This window comes from Schistocerca nitens, chromosome 6, assembly GCF_023898315.1.
Source record: "Schistocerca nitens isolate TAMUIC-IGC-003100 chromosome 6, iqSchNite1.1, whole genome shotgun sequence".
NCBI classification, from domain to species: domain Eukaryota; kingdom Metazoa; phylum Arthropoda; class Insecta; order Orthoptera; family Acrididae; genus Schistocerca; species Schistocerca nitens.
In genome coordinates this window covers 624,909,484-624,921,687 of record NC_064619.1, presented here as the reverse complement: position 1 = coordinate 624,921,687, position 12,204 = coordinate 624,909,484, and positions in this window count along the sequence as shown.

Here is a 12,204-nt window from a genome sequence, read left to right as displayed (position 1 = left end):
TCGGGGCAATGTTGACATTTCTGGAGGCCTACCACAGACATGGTGATTCATTACTGGATCGAATCGTAACTGGTGACAAGACTGGGTGAAACACGTCAACTGCGAGACAAAATTACAGTCCATGGAGTGGGGGCACACAAGGTCCCCCAAAAACCCAGAAAATGTTTGCAAATCTTGTCAGCAAGCAAGTTGATGGCGACAGTGTTTTGGGATAGGCAAGGTGTGCTTCTTATTGATAATCTCGAACTTGGAGCAACCATAAATTCTGCCCGGTACTGTCAAACTTTGCGCAGTCTTAGAAGAGCAGTTCAAAAACAAACACCGAGGAAAGCTGGCTTCCAAAATTATGTTTTTGCACGACAATTCCCGACCTCACACGGCAAACCGCACTAAAGAACTCCTCAATTCATTCAAATGGGAAATTTTCCCTAATCCGCCCTACAGCCCCGATCTTGCACCAAGCGACTTCCACTTGTTTCCCAAGATGAAGAACTGGCTTGCAACGCAGCGTTTTGATGAAGACATGGAATTCCAGGTGGGCGTGACTCACTGGCTGAAGTCTAAGGCGTCAGAATTTTAAGACGAACGTCTTTCAGAGCTTGTCCACCGTTGTGATAAGTGCCTCAATGTGTTTGGTGATTATGTGGAAAAGTAATATGTCATTTGCTCTTTCAGGTGTACTTAATAAAACGTATTTCATGTACTTAGCTTTTTTAATGCCAAAACGTTCCCTACTTACGTGCGGATTATAGATTGTTTACTCGCCAAAGAGTTGTTGGTTCCGTGGAAGCAGACATTTTTAGCAGTCGGGATAGCTCTGATTTCTTCTCACGTTGAATATGGAGTCAGATAACTGTGAAGTGTTTCATGGGCCGGTTAAATGGAATATGTAACATATTACTAGGGGATGGATATTTTCAGATCCCTTTGTGTAGCGTCAGCTTGGATCGATCGCTCTAACTAAATGCATTCTAGTTCGTATGGGATGTTGGTTCATTAAGATCTAAACACCTGGTGCTCACTGAAACCTCCAATTTACAGTACTGTATCGCGGCGTTAGAATAGACATACAAAAACGGCACAGCCCCTTCGTAAAGTGTACCGCTTTTATTCTGCCACTTCTGAATGCGTCAGTACTGTATCGAGGGAACTCCGGTGCGTACCAGGACTAGACACGTACCTGCAAACTAAAAAAGACACATAACATTACTTTTTGAGTTGATAATTAAAACTTAGTCACTGTTCGTCGTACAGTGATACTATGGACACGCTGGTTGAGCTGAATGCGTGGGTTCATTACATTCCACCATATATCAACGGAGTACTCTAGAACCAGTCGGAGAAGTGACTGGTACAGAAGGACGCCCAAACACACTAAGTATGTTGATGCTGGATTTAGTCGTGAGTAGAGCTGCGTGAGGCGACTCTGAGCCTTCCTCCATGGTTTCTGTACGAGAAGGCGCAGAGCTATACGTGTGTCTTCGCCGCTGCGCCAACCGGTTCAGACTTTAATTTCTCTCCCATTTCAGTAACGCATCATTTAATGTAAACAGTTAAAAATCGGCATTTTTGAACGAGCGATACTCATATACCACAGGATTGCTCAATGAATATCATTTGTTTTGATCACAGATGTTCACTTACGAGTTGCCTCTTTCTGCTATCACAAGCTATCGTTGCCATAAACGAGAAAGTGCGGGACTCCCTTGTCCGGCTGCCGCCAACTAAAATGCAAATGGCAGAATTCACTTGCTTTCCGCTATCGTCTAGGGCAGAGCTTCTTCCTTCTCGTCTCTTCCAGGATCAGTATAGTACCAGTGAAAAAAAAAAATGCTCCTATCAGGGCACTAGAAATGGGAATATCCTCCTGGTTAAAAGACTCTGAATGAAAAGTAGGGCACCAACTGCCTCATTCTATCTTCCTCAGCGCCTTTAAAAATTTTCCTGTTGCCGGGTGCCCAACAAGTGTTCTAACTGATCCTAGAAATCCTGGATACTGGCTCTGGGTCCACGTCCAAGCTGGGCCCACATACGTTCCATTGGGGCCACTTCCGTGGATCTTTCTGGGGACCAGACCATCACGCTAACAGTTTATAGAGACACGTGACACGTGTGGACAGGCATTGCCCTGTTGAAAACTAGCACCGCTATTCTGTCGCGTGACAGGTCCCACAGGATCAGAACGTAGTGATAACGTGTTTCCACGCAGTCCAACATCAGGCTACCATCACATCCAAATGCCCTCAGATCTTGATACTGAACAATTCGACACGCTGCCAAATGTCAGGTACTGATGACGCTGTCTCACACTAGTATGTGGCATCTGCTCGTCTGACTGCTACGCCGACGACCTGGGTTCGATTCACTGCTCTGTTGTGGATGTTTCCGCGGAGAAAACTGGGAATGAGGTTTACTCAGCCTCGTGATGCCAAATGAGGAGCTATTTGTATTACAACTAGTGACTCCAAACTCTGGGAAACTGATAATGACCGGGAGAGAGCTGTGCTGACACAATACCACATCCATATGACGCCATCAGCTGAGGATGACATGGCAGCTGGTAGGCACTCAGTAGTCTGGTAGGGCCAGCAGATGGAGCTTTAACTACGCAGAGTGATTTCGGTAAATGATCTTGAACTATGGGATACGACATGTGAGAGGGCAAAGAGCAGAAAAAACCTTTTGTACGAATGAACAGCAGTGCGTTTCAATGTAGGTACTCCCACTTGAATCTCAATACCAGCACCAGGCAGGTGGTCCACCAGCATCGCATAAGCCAGACCATCATACGGAACATTCTCCACTTTCTAGTACGATAAAAGAAAAGAAAAAAAATAAGTTAAATATATTTCCATTTTTTTCAATTTAAATCTGATCATTATATCTATATTGAGTTTCATACTAGCTCTGCAGATGACGAAGAAATTGAAGAAATGTATGATGAAATAAAAGAAATTATTCAGATAGTGAAGGGAGACGAAAATTTAATAGTCATGGGTGACTGGAATTCGAGTGTAGGAAAAGGGAGAGAAGGAAACATAGTAGGTGAATATGGATTGGGACTAAGAAATGAAAGAGGAAGCCGCCTGGTAGAATTTTGCACAGAGCATGACTTAATCATAGCTAACACTTTGTTTAAGAATCATGAAAGAAGGTTGTATACATGGAAGAACCCTGGAGATACTAAAAGGAATCAGATAGATTATATAATGGTAAGACAGAGATTTAGGAACCAGGTTTTAAATTGTAAGACATTTCCAGGGGCAGATGTGGATTCTGACCACAATCTATTGGTTATGAACTGCAGATTGAAACTGAAGAAACTGCAAAAAGGTGGGAATTTAAGGAGATGGGACTTGGATAAACTGAAAGAACCAGAGGTTGTACAGAGTTGCAGGGAGAGCATAAGGGAACAATTGACAGGAATGGGGGAAAGAAATACAGTAGAAGAAGAATGGGTAGCTTTGAGGGATGAAGTAGTGAAGGCAGCAGAGGATCAAGTAGGTAAAAATACGAGGTCTAGTAGAAATACTTGGGTAACAGAAGAAATATTGAATTTAATTGATGAAAGGAGAGAATATAAAAATGCAGTAAATGAAGCAGGCAAAAAGGAATACGAACGTCTCAAAAATGAGATCGACAGGAAGTGCAAAATGGCTAAGCAGGGATCGCTAGAGGACAAATGTAAGGATGTAGAGGCTTATCTCACTAGGGGTAAGATAGATACTGCCTACAGGAAAATTAAAGAGACCTTTGGAGAGAAGAGAACGACTTGTATGAATATCAAGAGCTCAGATGGAAACCCAGTTCTAAGCAAGGAAGGGAAAGCAGAAAGGTGGAAGGAGTATATAGAGGGTCTATACAAGGGCGATGTACTTGAGGACAATATTATGGAAATGGAAGAGGATGTAGATGAAGATGAAATGGGAGATACGATACTGCGTGAAGAGTTTGACAGAGCACTGAAAGACCTGATTCGAAACAAGGCCGCCGGAGTAGATAACATTCCATTGGAACTACTGACGGCCTTGGGAGAGCCAGTCCTGACAAAACTCTACCATCTGGTGAGCACGATGTATGAAACAGGCGAAATACCCTCAGACTTCAAGAAGAATATAATAATTCCAATCCCAAAGAAAGCAGATGTTGACAGATGTGAAAATTACCGAACCATCAGTTTAATAAGTCACAGCTGCAAAATACTAACACGAATTCTTTACAGACGAATGGAAAAACTAATAGAAGCCAACCTCTGGGAAGATCAGTTTGGATTCCGTAGAAACACTGGAACACGTGAGGCAATACTGACCTTACGACTTATCTTAGAAGAAAGATTAAGGAAAGGCAAACCTACGTTTCTAGCATTTGTAGACTTAGAGAAAGCTTTTGACAATGTTGACTGGAATACTCTCTTTCAAATTCTAAAGGTGGCAGGGGTAAAATACAGGGAGCGAAAGGCTATTTACAATTCGTACAGAAACCAGATGGCAGTTATAAGAGTCGAGGGACATGAAAGGGAAGCAGTGGTTGGGAAGGGAGTAAGACAGGGTTGTAGCCTCTCCCCGTTGTTATTCAATCTGTATATTGAGCAAGCAGTAAAGGAAACAAAAGAAAAATTCGGAGTAGGTATTAAAATCCATGGAGAAGAAATAAAAACTTTGAGGTTCGCCGATGACATTGTAATTATGTCAGAGACAGCAAAGGACTTGGAAGAGCAGTTGAATGGAATGGACAGTGTCTTGAAAGGAGGATATAAGATGAACATCAACAAAAGCAAAACGAGGATAATGGAATGTAGTCGAATTAAGTCGGGTGATGCTGATGGAATTAGATTAGGAAATGAGACACTTAAAGTAGTAAAGGAGTTTTGCTATTTGGGGAGCAAAATAACTGATGATGGTCGAATTAGAGAGGATATAAAATGTAGACTGGCAATGGCAAGGAAAGCGTTTCTGAAGAAGAGAAATTTGTTAACATCGAGTATAGATTTAAGTGTCAGGAAGTCATTTCTGAAAGTATTTTATGGAGTGTAGCTATGTATGGAAGTGAAACATGGACGATAAATAGTTTGGACAAGAAGAGAATAGAAGCTTTCGAAATGTGGTGCTACAGAAGAATGCTGAAGATTAGATGGGTAGATCACATAACTAATGAGGAGGTATTGAATAGGATTGGGGAGAAGAGAAGTTTGTGGCACAACTTGACCAGAAGACGGGATCGGTTGGTAGGACATGTTCTGAGGCATCAAGGGATCACCAATTTAGTATTGGAGGGCAGCGTGGAGGGTAAAAATCGTAGAGGGAGACCAAGAGATGAATACACTAAGCAGATTCAGAAGGATGTAGGTTGCAGTAGGTATTGGGAGATGAAGAAGCTTGCACAGGATAGAGTAGCATGGAGAGCTGCATCAAACCAGTCTCAGGACTGAAGACCACAACAACAACAACTAGAATGTCGTGTTCCCAGTTTGGCACAGCTTTGCCACAGGTAATAAGAAAGCGCTTGAAGACGTCCGCCTTCTGGTCGGCTCCTGATCGTTTTCAGAAGGAGGCTAGTTTCTGATTACGCAAAGGCTTCTATTATTTGGTAAAGAACAACCCCGATTTCTGTACGTAATCAGTAACAAATTTATAATTACCTAAGGGACCTTTAACAATGAACAATAAAAAAACTGAATTTGCAAATGAAATCATGAATAAATGGGGCAGCTATGAGTTGTATAGAAGACATGGAGCGGCCTTCTGTCTACGACCAGGATGCCGCAGTATTCTCAGCTGTAGTAAAGGCTGTTTGACATTTATAAAATTAATATAACATGGAGGTAAAAAAAAATATAGGAAAAGAATAGAATAAGAAATCTGGTAAACACTAAATATATTTAAACAATTCTCACAAACAAGTAGGGCTTATTTATAAACAGCATAACTTACATAAGTAATTTTCTCACTGTATGGTGCGATCAGATTTCAGCCTGTCCTGTGCTAGCCTCTTGGTTCACGTTTTCGTTACAAATTACAGTCATTACTTTTCTCCTTCCTTCGAGACAATTCTTGCACCGGTAAACACCTTCATAACAATAACTTGCCTGTTTACAGTATCGAACATAAATTACTTGAGTTCTATTAATTAATAACTGTTGCCTGCACGCTGGCAAGACCGATGTTATGGCTTAAAGACGACGTTCTTTACGCTTTCACATTACAAGCAGAAGTACGATAAAATCTGAAGATCTACAAAGTTTTTACTGTCATCTTTCATTTAGAGCGAAGCGGAACGTTCAGTTCAGATTCTGTTAAAATGTTTCTTTTACTGCACAATCGATGTATTAGCGTCCGCGCTAGATGTGCATCTATACAGTTACGTAAATTATATAAAACAAATGTCTTTCAAAGAATAGTTCTCATCTCATGTTGATCATTTAATATACAGTTAGGTGAATGCCTTTCCAAGGGTACTCACAGCTTTCATACGACGGAAATCCCAATAATATTACAACTTACAACGCATGCAGGTCTTGTCACTTATGAATTTGCGTTCATGGTGACGGTTTTGTCAGGGGTTCGTCACACACGGCACGCATGTGCAGGGTTTACTGTCATCCATCCTTCTCACAGATGAGACTACCGCTACAAGGGGAGCGAGCGTCAACTTTAAAAGCACCCATTTATGGGCTCCGGTGATTCTGCTGGTATGGTGGCAGCGAACCATCTTCTTTACTGTAAGACATGCCTTTGGTTGTACAGTCGAGCTCAAAAATATCCGAACAACCTGAATTGCGTTTCGCCTGATTCGCATGCAACTCACATTACGCAGCTGTCTAGCAGGTCCTCTAATCGCTCCTTGGTACAGTCGTTTGACTATTGAAAATGGTTCCAACAAGTCACTACTAGAAACCACCGCTCTGTATCGCAATAAATCAAGTTGTAAAGTAACACTACGATGCTACAAATATCAGGGAACACCTTGTCACAGGTAAGACTGTCCTTAAGGCTTGTAAGCTCACATTTATTACAATAAATGACATACCTGAAATGTTACCACTCTCATTATTACGTCAGATAGGTAATGCACGTAGTAAGTTCGTCGTGTACATGATTTCCTCTTCAAAGTAACATACCGTACTTAATATTTAACACAAAATGACATTAAACATTTAAGTTATTCACGAGCACCTAGTTGAACTTCAAATGACACGACGAACCGTCTCGTTCTGCATATGGATTCAAACTCAGGTCATGCAGACTAAGCAAAGATTTCGTGACTGACGGAAACTAACAGTCATTCCTGATTAGGCATACAGAGAGTGATATACACTCCTGGAAATTGAAATAAGAACACCGTGAATTCATTGTCCCAGGAAGGGGAAACTTTATTGACACATTCCTGGGGTCAGATACATCACATGATCACACTGACAGAACCACAGGCACATAGACACAGGCAACAGAGCATGCACAATGTCGGCACTAGTACAGTGTATATCCACCTTTCGCAGCAATGCAGGCTGCTATTCTCCCATGGAGACGATCGTAGAGATGCTGGATGTAGTCCTGTGGAACGGCTTGCCATGCCATTTCCACCTGGCGCCTCAGTTGGACCAGTGTTCGTGCTGGACGTGCAGACCGCGTGAGACGACGCTTCATCCAGTCCCAAACATGCTCAATGGGGGACAGATCCGGAGATCTTGCTGGCCTGGGTAGTTGACTTACACCTTCTAGAGCACGTTGGGTGGCACGGGATACATGCGGACGTGCATTGTCCTGTTGGAACAGCAAGTTCCCTTGCCGGTCTAGGAATGGTAGAACGATGGGTTCGATGACGGTTTGGATGTACCGTCCACTATTCAGTGTCCCCTCGACGATCACCAGTGGTGTACGGCCAGTGTAGGAGATCGCTCCCCACACCATGATGCCGGGTGTTGGCCCTGTGTGCCTCGGTCGTATGCAGTCCTGATTGTGGCGCTCACCTGCACGGCGCCAAACACGCATACGACCATCATTGGCACCAAGGCAGAAGCGACTCTCATCGCTGAAGACGACACGTCTCCATTCGTCCCTCCATTCACGCCTGTCGCGACACCACTGGAGGCGGGCTGCACGATGTTGGGGCGTGAGCGGAAGACGGCCTAACGGTGTGCGGGACCGTAGCCCAGCTTCATGGAGACGGTTGCGAATGGTCCTCACCGATACCCCAGGAGCAACAGTGTCCCTAATTTGCTGGGAAGTGGCGGTGCGGTCCCCTACGGCACTGCGTAGGATCCTACGGTCTTGGCGTGCATCCGTGCGTCGCTGCGGTCCGGTCCCAGGTCGACGGGCACGTGCACCTTCCGCCGACCACTGGCAACAACATCGATGTACTGTGGAGACCTCACGCCCCACGTGTTGAGCAATTCAGCGGTACGTCCACCCGGCCTCCCGCATGCCCACTATACGCCCTCGCTCAAAGTCCGTCAACTGCACATACGGTTCACGTCCACGCTGTCGCGGCATGCTACCAGTGTTAAAGACTGCGATGGAGCTCCGTATGCCACGGCAAACTGGCTGACACTGACGGCGGCGGTGCGCAAATGCTGCGCAGCTAGCGCCATTCGACGGCCAACACCGCGGTTCCTGGTGTGTCCGCTGTGCCGTGCATGTGATCATTGCTTGTACAGCCCTCTCGCAGTGTCCGGAGCAAGTATGGTGGGTCTGACACACCGGTGTCAATGTGTTCTTTTTTCCATTTCCAGGAGTGTACCTCTATTTTAGACAGTATCAGTTAGCAAATACCGGCTTTAAATTACATAACGCAAACATTTATAGCGGCCGCGAATTCCTACCCGGCATCTATTGTCCCTGTTAACGAACCACGAGAGATGTTAAATATTCCAGAATGAGATTTTCACTCTGCAGCGGAGTGTGCGCTGATATGAAACTTCCTCGCAGATTAAAACTGTGTGCCCGACCGAGACTCGAACTCGGGACCTTTGCCTTTCGCGGGCAAGTGCTCTAACATCTGAGCTACCGAAGCACACCTCACGCCCGGTACTCACAGCTTTACTTCTGCCAGTACCTCGTCTCCTACCTTCCAAACTTTACAGAAGCTCTCCTGCGAACCTTACAGAACTAGCACTCCTGAAAGAAAGGATATTGCGAAGACATGGCTTAGACACAGCCTGGGGGATGTATCCAGAATGAAATTTTTACTCTGCAGCGGAGTATGCGCTGATATGAAACTACCTGGCAGATTAAAACTGTGTGCCCGACCGAGACTCGAATTCGGGACCTTTGCCTTTCGCGGGCAAGTGCTCTACCATCTGAGCTACCGAAGCACGACTCACGCCCTGTACTCACAGCTTTACTTCTGCCAGTACCTCGTCTCTTACCTTCCAAACTTTACAGAAGCTCTCCTGCGAACCTTGAAGAACTAGCACTCCTGAAAGAAAATATATTGCGGAGACATGGCCTAGCCACAGCCTGGGGGATGTTTCCAGAATGAGATTTTCACTCTGCAGCGGAGGTTGCGCTGATATGAAACTTCCTGGCAGATTAAAACTGTGTGCCCGACCGAGAGCTTCTGTAACGTTTGGAAGGTAGGAGACGAGGTACTGGCAGAAGTAAAGCTGTGAGTACCGGGCGTGAGGCGTGCTTCGATAGCTCAGATGATAGAGCACTTGCCCGCGAAAGGCAGAGGTCCCGAGTTCGAGTCTCGGTCGGGCATACAGTTGTAATCTGCGAGGAAGTTTCATATCAGCGCACTCTCCGCTGCAGAGTGAAAATCTCATTCTGGAAACATCCTCCAGGCTGTGGCTAAGCCATGTCTCCGCAATATCCTTTCTTTCAGGAGTGCTAGTTCTGCAAGGTTCGCAGGAGAGCTTCTGTAAAGTTTGGAAGGTAGGAGACGAGGTACTGGCAGAAGTAAAGCTGTGAGTACCTGGCGTGAGTCGTGCTTCGGTTGCTCAGATGGTAGAGCACTTGCCCGCGAAAGGCAAAGGTCCCGAGTTCGAGTCTCGGTCGGGCACACAGTTTTAATCTGCCAGGAAGTTTCATGTTAAATATTATTTCTTAACAAGTAACTTATTTGAAATGACGTGAGGTAAAGCTTTGTGTTGGACAGGGCTTCGAACCCAGAACCTAATAAGATAGATGTCGGAGCACAATCAACTGTGAAATATCGGATTTTCTCGGCAGTAGCCAGATGTTTTAACTGAAATGACGAGACGAAACATTAATTTTTTCCTTCCCACGACTCCAACCCGGCACCTATCGGTGTTATATTCTAGAGAAAACGAACGTTAAATATGGGTTTTTGGCACCAGCAGCAACATGTGAGCATGTTTGCACTAGAAATAATATGACGAAGAGTTCAGTGCCGACTGGGAATAGAGCTCCACGCATATCGTTGTTGACTACACACAAAGAGACGTCAGCTACCGAATTTTTCTCCACCAGCAGCTCGGAATAACATCTTGAACTTACAGTGATCTCCCAAATAGTTCTGTGTCTCACTGGGAGTCAAAAATGTCAAATATCGTTAGTGTTGACAACGAATGAAAATACATTAAAAATCGAAATTATTATCCACCAGCAGATAGGTGTTCTCATGCTAGAGCTTGATAATACATAATGGAAACTTTAGTGCCGGGCCAGGATTCGAAACCATTCACGCGCAATATATGGAGATGTTGAGGAATCTGCAGTTTTGAACGAACAACAAATTGTAGAGGACCTGTATAATCACGAAGGGAAAAAATTCCGCTTTAAGGGCGTTCTCAGTTGCATTCCCAGTTCAGAACCAATTTTATCGACATACAGAAGCTCAACTAAAAGATGGAATAAGTGTCCTGTGACTCTACGTAGGGTTTGTTTCGTCACTGGAAATAAATAACTAGTACAAGAAAGGTTACGGGTGATAGAGATTCTATACGTCGCAACTCAAGACTTTATTGTGGCTCAACCTAACGTCTACTTGGTAGAGAACGAATATCATTTTTAATGTGAATTTCAGACCACAATGCCATTATATATTCTTCACTTGGTGTAGCCAGAAGAGAATGGAATCCGTCTCTCCCTATCTAAAATCACTGACCATAGATATATGAACCTATCATAGATATATGAACCTATCATCAGCCCAACAGACCACCAAATCCACTTCTAGGAGGCTCATTTTTCTATCATAACGCCGTTGTACCACAATGGCTGAGAATTCTGACACACAGGCTCCCTGTATCAATTTGCAGCAGGTTCAGTAAATTCATTTACTTGGTTGACTGAATCACCATGAACTAGCTGCCTCAGATATCCAGTGCATGCATTCATCTTTATTTTGTAATCACCAAAATAAAATCACGTAGCTGCCACCAACACAGAACTGCCAACAGTGTAGGATGCAGAAATTAAAATAGGAAGTGTTCCTTTCCACTTGAGCTACTCTATTGCGCTATCGGTTTGTTGAAAACGTCGTGCAGTGCAAAAGAAAAGGTATAACTGTTTGTCTCTCATAAGTATTGACCTGGCGATATGCATTATACCACAGCGCTGTGGAATGCAGGAGTTGCTGAGGAATTGTTCTTGACTTCTGGAGCTGTTATAGCTACTTGACAGCAAGTGGCGTAATGGTAAGTGTTGCGAGATCGAGTACGTTCACTGCTATATTTTTTAAAACGCAATTCTGCTGTCTGCTAAAATTATCAATCTAATGGAACTTGTAACATAATTTCCTTCACTTCTCAACCCCAAATAGTCGTATGTGAAAAAGGGCTAACTTCTACGACATTTTGTTCATTTCAGGTTTAATGGACAGCCAGACAGTAGATGCATCTCGAAACTTTTGTTTTATGTATGGGTAGAGCGCATCGTGCCAAAATACGTCGGAAAAGTATTTTCTACATTAGCTGTCGTCTGGTAGTGGCATTTTATTCTTCTTCAAACCTTGTTTGACAGCTTGAACTCAGAACAAGTTTTCTACATGCACGTAATCAATAAACCGCATGTGCATTTTCAGACTGTTATAGATGACATCAGAGAACTCGAATACATCGTTGATGATTAATTTCTTTCTCATGTTTACTATTGGTTTAACAACATTAAAGGATACCTTACGAAAATTGTGAACAGTATTATAAAATATGAAATAAAACTATCCACGATAATCTTACGACGAAAGTCTCTTTTAATAAAACTGAGTATCTGTACACAAGCGTGCCTCTATCGTCACGAATTG